We start from the raw sequence: 14,645 nt of genomic DNA on the forward strand, positions 1-14,645 counted from the left end.
GAGATTTGAACCCATGAGTACGAGCTTTAACGCCCAGAAGGTAAAGTGCCATGGTTAGGGCACAATAATACAAGATCTTCGTATTCATGGTGGCCGGTGTTTCTAAGACAAAAAAACGTCTCCATCATGTCCAGGAGGCCATTTGAAATCAAACCATGTCTGTTGTTTCTCGTCATGCATCGTTTTTTTGTGAGTTTTAATTCTTGCATGAATTCGCAACAAAACCCACAGAAGTATGCACAGCAAAATCCGCAGGAAAATTTAAGCTATTAACATGGAGAAGATGATGAACAATCATCTGGAGAACGTGGACCAGGGCGTGGCAGTGCTTTATTGGCTGGACAACGACATGCGTTTCTCTCTCCATACATGTTGCAGCCTCATTGGTTGGTCAAGAAATCAAACACCCTCTCTCACTTGTTGATTGGTTCAACCAGGACATCTGGGGCCCACGCGCGCTTTTCCCATTAAGTTTTATGTTTTCTTTTATAATTTATTCCACTCGTTTATTTAACAAATTGGATAATCAGTACAGTTGGCAACAGAGATTCTTGAGGAAGGCAAAGAGTGTGGGTTCGATCCCCACCACACACTTTATTTTTCAAGTTTATTCACCTACAGATCCAGTGTACACCACCAACGTAAGCCTGTGGTGCGTGAGCTTCCCAGGGACGAGTGCACACCATGGTCCTTCAATGCTTGCCCACACAAGATCAGAGCTAAGTTTTTTTTAATTCTTTATAAACATAAATATTTTTATCCTATTAATTTCTATTCCTATTATAATTACTATTATTTATATTTTTATTTATTTTAATGAATTAGTTTTTTATAGTAATATTATAATTATTTACTTTTAATCGTAAACCCGATTTTTCCACAATTTTATCAATAATTGTTTTTAAAACAATAAAAATTATTATTTTTGTATATACTTTCAATCAATTAATTTTTAGGTTTGTTAACCTCGATTCATTTATTAACCCTAATAGCCTTAGGTTTACTGGTAGGTGTTGCCCATTAACCCTGGTTAACTTGCTCCCCATTTGGGGTTTTGCCTGTTCATTTGTTTGCCTAAATTATTGTTATTTAATTTTTGATCTGCCACATTATGATTGTTGAATCTTTAATGCACTAACGTTTCTCTTCTTTGTGCCTAATTTTAAGGATTAATCAGGATTCTTCAGCCACGCGCCATACCAATCGAAAAGCTAAGTTTCTAATTATTTTCCTGTTTAAATATCATTTTAATGTTTTTTTATTATTTTGCCTTTTGCCCAAAATAGGGTTTACTTCAAATAGTCAATGAATCTCTCCTACACTCACCCCTATTATTTTCTTCTTAATTTTCAGAGTCAATCGAGGGTTCGAGGAAGATCAAGGCATTCAAGGATGTTTATACTAATTATTGTTCTCTCTTATTTTCTGCTTTTATTTCTCTTTCCCCGCAGGTGTTTATTGTAATAGCGTAGGACTTTATATTTTTTCTGCCTTTAATTTCTGCAATTTTAAACTGCGTGGTTAGTAACCCTAGGGGGTGATAAACCATGAATTGAACATAGATCACTAATTTACAAGATAAATATCATCGAAGTTAACCACGTGATTGTGCACCCACACACCTTTAGGGTAATCCCTTTGGTTACCTTGTTGCCTTATTACTTGCTTCCTTGTTGCCTTAATTTTGTTGCCTAAAAATAGTCAAGTCCCTCGATTCCGAGGATACCTAAAGCAAAGGTTGCCTTAACCATTGAAATTATCAATTTTTTCCCTCGATGCTGCCTCGGAAAAATAAGATGATTGTCCTATTGCTAAGGTATCCTCGCATGATGCCTAAAAAGATTAATGACTATTCTATCCTTCCCTTAGACTACCTGCCCTCTTTATTGCAGGGACAGTCTAATGACGAACGATATCTCGATGACTCTTCAACATCCAATTGAAAGACTTCCTGCCCTCTCATGGTATGGATAGACCCTTTCAAATTTAAAAGCTAAAAGAACGATTTTTCAAACTTAGGGTAGGTAACTTTTAATTGCTTGCTCAATTCAAATTCAAAAATCTTTTCCCACTCTTTTTCAAAGAATCAAATTCAAAAAGACTACGCTTATTTACAAGCTAAAGTTCTTCTTCAAAAAAAAATATTTTCTAAACACACACGAAAATTCAAACACTTAAAACTTTTTGAAAAAAAAAGTAAGCTAAGCAATTAAGAGCCCATGGATAACCATGGATGCAAAGGATGCCTTACACCTTCCCTTTGTATAAATTACCCCCCGAACTCGGTTTTCTTTTAAAAAGGTTTTTTTCTGTTCTTTTAGCCTTTCTATAAATTGGATAAAATAAAAGTCGGTGGCGACTCATGCTATCCGCACATTTCTAAAAGTCAGTTCTCCCACCGTATTACATGTGGTAACCGTGAACTCGTGTTGTAGTGCTATAATTCAAAGAACTCTACCTAAGAAAGAAAGCGATCCGGGAAAAGTTACTCTACCGGTGACCATTGGAAGTGTCTATGTTGGTAAAGGGTTAATAGACTTGGATTCTAGCATTAATTTGATACCATTATATCTTGTGAAAAGATTGGGAAATATAGAGTTGAAATCTACAAGGATGACTTTGCAATTGGCCGACAAGTCCACCACTCATCCTATAGGGATTGCGGAAGATTTCTTAGTTAAAGTTGAATAGTTCTTTTTCCCGGTCGATTTTGTGGTGATTGAGATGGAGGAGTATTATGACACACCTCTAATACTTGGAAGACCTTTGATGAAGACCGCTCGGATGATGATCGATATCGATGACGGTTTAATAAAAGTGAGAGTTTTGGATGAAGAAGAGTGTTTTAATCTCTTTGAAGCGATGAAGCATAAAAATGATACAAGTGATTGCTTTCGAGTGGATGCGACCGATGAAGCAATTATGCAAGTGAAGAAGCAAAGTCTTGCATCTACTCCTCTTGAGAGAGCTCTCATAAATGCTCTTCAAATTCTAAATGAAGATGAAGAAAAAGAAGTGGAAGAATGCTTGAAGGAATTGGAAGCATTAGAAGAAAGTTCTCTTTTGGAAGAGGTTGTTGATGAGTTAAAGATGCCAATTACAAAAGAGGAGAATAAACTGGAATTGAAAATGCTTCCTTCACACTTGAAGTATGTGTTCCTCGAGAAAAATGAAAACAAGCCGGTTATAATTAGCAATGCCCTTTCTAAGGGTGAAGAAGAAAAATTGCTTGTGGTCTTAGAAAAAAATCAAGAAGCTATGGGATGGACTCTTTCCGATCTCAAAGGAATTAGTCACTCCTTTTGTATGCATAAGATTTTGATGGAGGACGACTTTAAACCGATGGCTCAACCACAAAGAAGATTGAATCCGGTAATGAAAGAGGTGGTGAGAAAGGAAGTAGTGAAAATGTTAGAAGCCGGAATGATTTATCTGATCTTGGATAGTGCTTGGGTGAGCCCCGTTCATGTGGTGCCCAAGAAGGGTGGAATGACGGTTATCCGTAACGAAAAGAACGAGCTAATTCCTACTAGAACCGTGACGGGTTGGAGGATGTGTATCGATTATCGTAGGATAAACCAAGCTACGAGGAAAGATCACTTTCCTTTGCCTTTTATGGATCAAATTCTCGAGAGGCTATCCGGTCAACAATTCTATTGTTTCTTAGACGGGTATTCGGGATACAATCAAATAGTAGTCAATCCCGAGGATCATGAGAAGACCGCTTTTACATGCCCCTTCGGTATTTTCGCATATCGGCGAATGCCTTTCGGGTTATGTAATGCACCGGCAACATTTCAACGGTGTATGCAAGCTATCTTTTCCAACTTGATTGAGAAGTGCATCGAAGTGTTTATGGATGACTTCTCGGTTTTTGGTCCCTCTTTTGATCTATGTTTAAAAAATCTTGATACCGTGCTAAGTCTATATGTGGAATCGAATTTGGTTCTAAACTGGGAGAAGTGTAACTTTATGGTTACCGAAGGAATTGTGCTCGGCCACAAGGTTTCTTCTAGAGGCCTTGAGGTGGATAAAGCAAAAATTGAAGTGATAGAGAAGTTGCCTCCTCCCTTGAATGTGAAGGGAATCCGAAGCTTTCTAGGACATGTCGGGTTTTATCAAAGATTTATCAAAGATTTCTCCAAAGTTGCAAAGCCCTTGAGTAATCTACTCAACAAAGGTACGGATTTTCTTTTCGATGAATCTTGTTTAAAAGCATTCCTAGAGCTTAAAGAAAAATTGGTCACCGCACCCATAATCGTCGCTCCTAATTGGTCCCTTGATTTTGAACTCATGTGCGATGCGAGTGATTATGCGGTGGGTGTCGTGTGAGGAGAAAGAAAGAACAAAATTTTTCATGCTATTCATTATGCGAGCAAAGTTTTAAATGAAGCGCAAGTCAATTACGCAACTACCGAAAAAGAATTGCTCGCTATTGTGTTCGCATTGGAAAAATTTCGTTCTTATTTGATTGGTTCAAAAATTGTGTGTTATACTGACTATGCAGCTATCAAATACCTGCTCACAAAGCCGGACTCAAAACAAAGGATAATTAGGTGGATTCTCTTGCTTCAAGAGTTTGATCTTGAAGTAAGAGACAAAAAAGGGTCCGAAAATGTGGTAGCTGATCATTTATCTCGGTTAGTGAATACCGAGGTAACAAAATTTGAAAGTGAGGTGAAAGAAGAATTTCCGGATGAGAAACTGTTTATGGTCCAAGTTATACCTTGGTTCGTGGATATGGCTAACCATAAAGCGACCGGGTGGATTCCCGAAGATCTAACTTGGAACCAAAAACGAAAGTTCTTATCCAATGCTAACTTTTATGTGTGGGATGAGCCTTATCTATTTAAGTTTAGTAGTGACAATCTCTTGAGGAGATGTGTTACAAGTGAGGAATCTCAAAGTATTTTGTGGCATTGTCACAATTCACCATATGGTGGCCACTATAATGGATTGCGTACGACAACCAAAGCCCTTCAGGCGGGTTTTTGGTGGCCTACGTTGTTTAAAGACGCTTATCATCATGTTTCGAGTTGTGACAGTTGTCAACGGAGTGGTGGAATTGGTCGACGAGATGAAATGCCTCTACAAAGCTTCCTAGAGGTGGATGATGGGTCTGTAACGTATAGCCTAAATATAGAACAGCAAGTGCACAGCCTATCAAAGTAATATATAAGATTATCGAACCACAGAGACCAATCGTCAATATATCAACTCTATTGCTAAAGTGCTTATCTAAGGTGAACAGGAATATTGTTGTGAGTGCAGTGCAACAAGGTAAGTGAGCAAAGTGAATAACAGTTTAAGCGACAGGTTGGAATGTAAATCATGAAATCAGACTATGATCCAGACATGCATAAATGAAACGACTCATGGCGCAGTGTTTTCTATTCGTAGCAAAGAATCAATTTAACAGGAACTTGTAGCATTTGGCTACCATGAACCGAATTTACTCTTAAATTTAACTTCCTTTATTGTCGCATATAAAGGGTGCGTTCCGCGTTAAAGAGGTAAATCTATTTTTAAGAAATTGATAGTTTTGGCTTAACAGAAAAGTAATTTTGACTTGGAAAGATTAACTTAAAGAGACTCTTGGTTTTTGACCAAAAGTCAGATTTCAAACCTACAAACGCGTCCGAAAATAGTTTCAAAATCGATTTCTAAAAAGAGTTAATTATTCCTATTTAACCAACCAAATCGCTTTCGCTTATTTTGTTTGGTTAAATAATAATCAAGTCATATCTTTGATATGGACGGCTTTCGATCTTACCCAATAAACATTTAAACACAAATTGACTTAAGTTAAAAGCAAAACATCCCCAGAGTATTTTCAATAACATGACATTTGGAACACAATCATGATAACAATCATTACATACAAACCTTAATAGTTTAGCCAGACATAATAAGTGCGAGTCTATAACACATGTAGACTATGATAAGTGCAAGTAATTAAAAGGGTGCGAGTCTATAAATCGTGTAAACTATGGTAAGAGCATTTAGAGTCTATAAAGCATGTAGACTATGGTAAGAGAAAGAAGATAAATGAAGCAATTAAATTGAAACCTTACTCCGATCGGAGGTTTGAATCTGATACAAAGTGAAGGCTGCTATGATAAACTTCAACCAAAGTGCTCCAAGACTCGATTACAACTCAATCTACACCGTAGTAACTCCCCGATGTGAAGAGGTTACTACTTTACAGAAACTGATAGTATATGGCTTAAGTTTGTACTAAGCTTGGATGGAAAACAAAAATGAAAATGAAAAAACTATATATAATGGATTCTGGAAGTGCGTAAGGACAGGAATGCCCCTCAACTCCTTCTGAGCGGGAACCACTTTGTGAAGGCCGCGGGCGCGGTGTTGAGTAGCTGACGGGATCGTGTGATCGTGGCAGTTGGCTCCATCATGGAGTGGGCTACTTCACGGCGTCCTCTATGGTCGGCGCGGTGCTGAACGCCATAAGTACAGATCTTCTTGGAAAACCCTATTTTCTTGGTGTTTTGGCTCGTTTCTTCACTAAAGGCTCCGAAAGGTCAAGAATCCTAAAAACAAAGGAAATACAAGCATAATACGAGAAAATGATAATAAAAACTAAGGAAAACATGTGATATTCGAGCTAGAAACATAATGCGATTCAGTGCGATTAAATCCTCTCACACTTAGACCTTTGCTTGTCCTCAAGCAACAACTCTTTAAAAGTAGATGAAGGAAAGTTCTGGTGTTTACAGGTCTTGGGCAAAGAGGGCTTCTAACTTTGAGTAAGCGTGTGTTGCTAGGCACTAGCCATCCGAACTAAGGGTATCGTATCAACACTAAACGCTAGAATGCGAACATAAGCCTCATAAGTATAGTGACCGGTTAGTGACTCTGATCTCAAGTAATCTGGTAAATGTTGCCAGCTTCTAATAACTTAAGGACCTCTTTCTTTACTACATCGATCATGATAGGGTTTATTCTTCTCTGATTCTCTCTTGAGGGTTTCGAATTCTCCTCTAGCATAATCCGATGCATGCATACGGACGGGCTTATTCCTTTTAAATCAGAGACTTTGTATCCTAAAGCTGAGGGATATTTCCGCAAGGTATCTAAGAGTTGGTTTGTTTCTATTTGGTTTAGAGTGGCGCTTATTATGACAGGTCGATTCATCTCCTCATCCAAAAACTCATATCTTAGATTCTTGGGTAGTTCCTTAAGTTCTGTGGTAGGTTTCTTGGTGCACGGCATAGGGTCAGGGGTAAGTGCTAAGCATTCAAAAAGGTTGTCGTCAATGTAAGGTTCAATACTCTTAAATCCGTCATCCTTTAAAATGGGGGTAGAAGGTAATCTGATTAAGGATTTGTTGAGCTCATTTACACACGCAACAATGACGTCGATAGCATAACATGCATCTCCTATCACTGGTGCCATTAGAAATTTCAATAGAATGAACTCGATCTTTTCATCTCCTACCTCAAAAGTCAGCTTCCCTTTGTTAACATCTATTATAGCTCCAGTGGTCGATAGGAATGGTCTACCTAGGAGGATCGGGATGTCATCATCCTCTTTGATATCCATAACTACGAAATCGGTCTGAATGTATAACTGACCAATCTTGACAGGTACGTCTTCTAAAATACCCATGGGGTATTTAACGGGTCTATCGGCTAGTTATAATTACATCTTAGTAGGTTGAAGCTCTCCTAGTTTTAACCTCTTACAGACAGCCAAGGGCATCAGACTTACGCTTGCTCCTAGGTCCAAAAATGCTTTATCTATCATTTGATTTCCTACGACGCAAGGGATAGAAAAACTTCCAGGATCTTTGTCTTTCTTGGCAAGTTTATTCTCGGATATGGAATGACATTCTAAAGGTATGGGATCGTCGATTCGCCGTTTGTTGGACAAAATATCCTTCAAGAACTTAGCATATGATGGTATCTGGGTTATCGCTTCGGTAAAAGGGATTTCTATGTGGAGTTTCTCTATTACCTTAATGAACTTTTGGAATTGGTTTTCTGTTTTGGTGTTTTTCTACCTTTGTGGAAATGGCATGGGTGGCTTGTAAGGTTGTGGTGTGCGATTCTCTACCTCTGGTTTTTATTGCTTTTCGGGTTTCTCTGGTTCCTCTACCTGGTCTTTAGGTTCAGCATCTTCCTTAGGTTTTTCTGATGTGCTTAGGTTAGGATTTTTAGGTCCCTCATAAGCGGTTCCACTTCTCAGGGTGATAGAATTTGTTGTTCCTTTGGAATTAGGATGGGTTTGTCCAGGGAATTCTCCTCCAAGAACAACTTGTGCAGAGGTGGTTTAGGCCACTTGTGAAATCTGGGACTCAAGCATTTTGGTGTGGGTCATCATCTGGTCGAACTTGGTTGCTAGTTGAGTAACTAACTCGTTTGTGTGAATGTGTCGATTCATAAATTCCTTATTTTGCTAAGTTTGATTCTGAATAAAGGTGTCTATGGTTTTTTTAAGGTTCGGTCTTGGTGGCACAACTTGCATAGGTTGGTTTTGTTTTTGTGTTTGGAATCCTTGGGGTCTCGAAGATCCGAAATTTTGGATGGGGTTGTTGTTTTTGTAAGAGAAATTTGGGTGGTTCCTCCATTCAGGATTGTAGGTATTCGAGAAAGGGTTCCCTTGGTTATAGTTAACTTGGTCTGAGCTAGAGTCGTTCAAAAGGTTACAGTCAATAGTTTGATGTCCTTGAGTTCCACAGAGCTCGCACTCCGATTGGATTGCTGCCACTGTGGTAGGGTTTTGAGACATGTTCTCGACTTTCAAGGCCAGGGCATCCATCTTAGCATTCATCATGTCCATGCAACTTATCACATGCTTTCCTCCATGGTTCTCCTTTTTCTCTACCGTCGCTCGTTCTATTCCCCACTGGGCATGGTTTTGGGCCATGTCCTCTCTCATGGCACAAGCGTCGGGATAAGGTTTGTTCATTAACGATCCGCCAGCGGCAAGAGTCAATAGTCATCTTCGTGTTGTAATGGAGTCCATTATAAAAGGTTTGTATGATTAACCATTTCTCTAGGCCATGGTGCGGACAGGCTCTCAAAAGTTCTTTATATCTTTCTCAGGATCAAAAAGTGATTCGCCTTGGTTTTGAGTGAAACTAGTGATCAGGTTCCTAAGGACAGCGGTCTTACTTGGTGGGAAATATCTGGCAAGAAAAGCTCTCCTAAGGTCTTCCCAAGTCGTTATTGAGTTGGCTAGAAGGGCGTCTAACCAGTCATGGGCTTTACCTCTGAGGGAGAAAGGAAACCATCTTAAGCGGATGGCTTCGGGTGTGGCTCCATTTGCCTTAAGGGTATCAACTAACTAGATAAACACTTTTAGGTGTTGATTCGGGTTCTCTGTAGTGAGACCAGCGAATTGGTTTTGTTGAACTAGTTGAAGTAATGAGGGCTTAAGTTTGAAATTATTGGTTGTTATAGCGGGGTTTACGATACTTGAACTGGGCTCCTCATTAGATGGTTGAGCAAACTCTTTAAGCGTTCTTTGGTTACGGTCTTCAGCCATAGCTTTCCTTAACTTAAGGATAAACAGACATGCTCGGGCGTAACGTTCGGGTTCCACTAAAGGGTTTAATAGGTTACCGGTGCTACGATTTCTACGCATCTACCGGCTAGAATAGCCTTAGTCTAAACGGTATAACAATAGGGTACGAAATTTGACGAAGTTGGTCCCCGGCAACGGCGCCAAAAACTTGATGGGTCTGTAACATATAGCGCCTAAATATATAACAACAAGTGCACATCCTATAGAAGTAATATATAAGATTATCGAACCACAGAGACCAATCGTCAATCTATCAACTCTATTGCTAAGGTGCTTATCTAAGGTGAACAAGAATATTGTTGTGAGTGCAGTGCACCAAGGTAAGTGAGCGAAGTGAATAACAGTTTAAGCGACAGGTTGGAATGTAAATCATGAAATCAGACTATGATCCAGACATGCATAAATGAAACAACACATGGGGCAGTGTTTCAATTCGTAGCAAAGAATCAATTTAACAGGAACTTATAGCTTTTGGCTACCAATAACCGAATTTACTCTTTAATTTAACTTCCTTTATTGTCACATATAAAGGGTGCCTTCCGCATTAAAGAGGTAAATCTATTTTTAAGAAATTGCTAGTTTTGGCTTAACAAAAAAGTAATTTTGACTTGGAAAGATTAACTTAAAGAGACTCTTGGTTTTTGACCAAAAGTCAAATTTCAAACCTACAAACGCGTCCGAAAATAGTTTCAAAATCGATTTCTAAAAAGAGTTAATTATTCCTATTTAACCAACCAATTCGCTTTTGCTTCTTTTGTTTGGTTAAATAATAATCAAGTCATATCTTTGATATGGACGGCTTTCGATCTTACCCAATAAACATTTAAACACAAATTGACTTAAGTTAAAAGCAAAACATCCCTAGAGTATTTTCACTAACATGACATTTGGAACACAATCATGATGACAATCATTGCATACAAACCTTTATATTTTAGCCAGACATAATAAGTGCGAGTCTATAACACATGTAGACTATGATAAGTGCAAGTAATTAAAAGGGTGCGAGTCTATAAATCGTTTAAACTATGGTAAGAGCATTTAGAGTCTATAAAGCATGTAGACTATGGTAAGAGAAAGAAGATAAATAAAGAAATGAAATTGAAACCTTACTCCGATCGGAGGTTTGAATCTGATACAATGTGAAGGCTGGTATGATAAACTTCAACCAAAGTGCTCCAAGACTCAATTACAACTCAATCTACACCGTAGTAACTCCCCGATGTGAAGAGGTTACTACTTTACAGAAACTGATAGTATATGGCTTAAGTTTGTACTAAGCTTGGATGGAAAACAAAAATGAAAATGAAAAAACTATATATAATGGATTCTGGAAGTGCGTAAGGACAGGAATGCCCCTCAACTCCTTCTGAGCGGGAAGTACTTTGTAAAGGCCGCGGGCGCGGCAGCCCCACCGCGGGCGCGGCAGCCCCACCGCGGGCGCGGTGTTGAGTAGCTGACGGGATCGTGTGATCGTGGCAGTTGGCTCCATCATGGAGTGGGCCACTTCACGGCGTCCTCTATGGCCGGTGCGGTGCTGAATGCCATAAGTACAGATCTTCTTGGAAAACCCTATTTTCTTGGCGTTTTGGCTCGTTTCTTCACTAAAGGCTCCGAAAGGTCAAGAATCCTAAAAACAAAGGAAATACAAGCATAATACGGGAAAATGATAATAAAAACTAAGGAAAACATGTGATATTCGAGCTAGAAACATAATGCGATTCAGTGCGATCAAATCCTCCCACACTTAGACCTTTGCTTGTCCTCAAGCAACAACTCTTTAAAAGTAGATGAAGGAAAGTTCTTGTGTTTACAGGTTTTGGGCAAAGAGGGATTCTAACTTCGAGTAAGCGTGTGTTGCTAGGCACTAGCCATCCGAACTAAGGGTATCGTATCAACACTAAACGCTAGAATGCGAACATAAGCCTCATGAGTATGCAGGCTAACCCCTAATATCCTACTATGCTAAGACTCTTTTTAGTACGAGGTCCATTTTCATTCAGGTGCAATCACATTAAGCCCCTTATTCGTACGTACTCATGGTATAGTGACCGGTTAGTGACTCTGATCTCAAGTAATCTGGTAAATGATGCCAGCTTCTAATAACTTAAGGACCTCTTTCTTTACTACATCACTCATGATAGGGTTTATTCTTCTCTAATGCTCTCTTGAGGGTTTCGAATTCTCCTCTAGCATAATCCGATGCATGCATACGGACGGGCTTATTCCTTTTAAATCAGAGACTTTGTATCCTAAAGCTGAGGGATATTTCCGCAAGGTATCTAAGAGTTGGTTTGTTTCAATTTGGTTTAGAGTGGCTCTTATTATGAAAGGTCGATTCATCTCCTCATCCAAAAACTCATATCTTAGATTCTTGGGTAGTTCCTTAAGTTCTATGGTAGGTTTCTTGGTGCACGGCATAGGGTCAGGGGTAAGTGCTAAGCATTCAAAAAGGTTGTCGTCAATGTAAGGTTCAATATTCTTAAATCCGTCATCCTCTAAATTGGGGGTAGAAGGTAATCTGATTAAGGATTTGTTGAGCTCATTTACACAATCATCAATGACGTCGATGGCATAACATGCATATCCTATCACTGGTCCCATTAGAAATTTCAATAGAATGAACTCGATCTTTTCATCTCCTACCTCAAAAGTCAGCTTCCCTTTCTTAACATCTATTATAGCTCCGGCGATCAATAGGAATGGTCTACCTAGGAGGATCGGGATGTCATCATCTTCTTTGATATCCATAACTACGAAATCGGTCGAAATGTATAACTGACCAATCTTGACAGGTACGTCTTCTAAAATACCCATGGGGTATTTAATGGGTGTATCGGCTATTTATAATGACATCTTAGTAGGTTTAAGCTCTCCTAGTTTTAACCTCTTATAGACAACCAAGGGCATCAGACTTACGCTTGCTCCTAGGTCCAAAAATGCTTTGTCTATCATATGATTTCCTCGGACGCAAGGGATAGAAAAACTTCCAGGATCTTTGTCTTTCTTGGCAAGTTTATTCTCTGATATGGAATGACATTCTAAAGTTTTGGGAACGTCGAGTCGCCGTTTGTTGGACAAAATATCCTTTAAGAACTTAGCATATGATGGTATCTGGGTTATCGCTTCGGTAAAAGGGATTTCTATGGGGAGTTTCTCTATTACCTTAATGAACTTTTGTAATTGGTTTTCTGTTTTGGTGTTTTTCAACCTTTGTGGAAATGGAATGGGTGGCTTGTAAGGTTGTGGTGTGCGATTCCCTACCTCTAGTTTTGATTGCTTTTCGGGTTTCTCTGGTTCCTCTACCTAGTCTTTAGGTTCAGCATCTTCCTTAGGTTTTTCTGATGTGCTTAGGTTAGGATTTTTAGGTCCCTCATAAGCGGTTCCACTTCTCAGGGTGATAGAATTTGCTGTTCCTTTGGGATTAGGTTGAGTTTGTCCAGGGAATTGTCCTCCAGGTACAACTTGTGTAGAGGTGGTTTGGGCCATTTGTGAAATCTGGGTCTCAAGCATTTTGGTGTGGGTCATCATCTGGTCGAACTTGGTTGCCAGTTGAGTAACTAACTCGTTTGTGTGAATGTGTTGATTCATAAACTCCTTATTTTGCTAAGTTTGATTTTGAATTAAGGTGTCTATGGTTTCTTTAAGGTTCGGTCTTGGTGGCACAACTTGCATAGGTTGATTTTGTTTTTGTGTTTGGAATCCTTGGGGTCTCGAAGATCCGAAATTTTGGATGGGGTTGTTGTTTTTGTAAGAGAAATTTCGGTGGTTCCTCCATCCAGGATTGTAGGTATTCGAGAAAGGGTTCCCTTGGTTATAGTTAACTTGGTCTGAGCTAGAGTCGTTCAAAAGGTTACAGTCAATAGTTTGATGTCCTTGAGTTCCACAGAGCTCGCACTCCGATTGGAGTGCTGCCACTGTGGTAGGGTTTTGAGACATGTTCTCGACTTTCAAGGCCAGGGCATCCATCTTAGCATTCATCATGTCCATGCAACTTATCGCATGCTTTCCTCCATGGTTCTCCTTTTTCTCTACCGTCGCTCGTTCTATTCCCCACTGGGCGTGGTTTTGGGCCATGTCCTCGATCAGGGCACAAGCGTCGAGATAAGGTTTGTTCATTAACGCTACGCCAGCGGCAGCGTCAATAGACATCTTCGTGTTGTAATGGAGTCCATTATAAAAGGTGTGTATGATTAACCATTGCTCTAGGCCATGGTGCGGACAGGCTCTCAAAAGTTCTTTATATCTTTCTCAGACATCAAAAAGTGATTCGCCTTGGTTTTGAGTGAAACTGGTGATCAGGTTCCTAAGGACAGCGGTCTTATTTGGTGGGTAATATCTTGCAAGAAAAGCTCTCCTAAGGTCTTCCCATGTCGTTATTGAGTTGGCTAGAAGGGCGTCTAACCAGTCATGGGCTTTACCTCTAAGGGAGAAAGGAAACCATCTTAAGCGGATGGCTTCGGGTGTGGCTCCATTTGCCTTAAGGGTATCAGCTAACTGGATAAACACTTTTAGGTGTTGATTTGGGTTCTCTGTAGTGAGACCAGCGAATTGGTTTTGTTGAACTAGTTGAAGTAATGAGGGCTTAAGTTTGAAATTGTTGGTTGTTATAGCGGGGTTTACGATACTAGAACTGGGCTACTCATTAGATGGTTGAACAAACTCTTTAAGCGGTCTTTGGTTACGGTCTTCAGCCATAGCTTTCCTTAACTTAAGGATAAACAGACGTGCTCGGGCGTAACGTTCGGGTTCCACTAAAGGGTTTAATAGGTTACCGGTGCTACGATTTCTACGCATCTACCGGCTAGAATAGCCTTAGTCTAAACGGTATAACAATAGGGTACGAAATTTGACGAAGTTGGTCCCCGACAACGGCGCCAAAAACTTGATGGGTCTGTAATATATAGCCTAAATATAGAACTGCAAGTGCACAGCCTATCAAAGTAATATATAAGATTATCGAACCACAGAGACCAATCGTCAATCTATCAACTCTATTGCTAAGGTGCTTATCTAAGGTGAACAAGAATATTGTTGTGAGTGCAGTGCACCAAGGTAAGTGAGCGAAGTGAATAACATGTTAAGCGACAGGTTGG

The 14,645-nt window shown here is 39.5% G+C and overlaps 1 non-coding gene across 1 annotated transcript; it reads left to right on the forward strand.

Moving 5' to 3' along the window:
* Positions 1–13,756: 13,756 nt before the first annotated feature.
* Positions 13,757–13,863, forward strand: LOC131622628 (small nucleolar RNA R71). The gene has a single exon (XR_009289960.1). It is a non-coding gene; the product is annotated as a small nucleolar RNA R71 (small nucleolar RNA).
* The last annotated feature ends 782 nt before the right edge of the window (positions 13,864–14,645 follow it).

Source organism: Vicia villosa, unplaced genomic scaffold (genome assembly GCF_029867415.1).
Source record: "Vicia villosa cultivar HV-30 ecotype Madison, WI unplaced genomic scaffold, Vvil1.0 ctg.000034F_1_1_2_unsc, whole genome shotgun sequence".
Classification (NCBI taxonomy): Eukaryota; Viridiplantae; Streptophyta; class Magnoliopsida; order Fabales; family Fabaceae; genus Vicia; species Vicia villosa.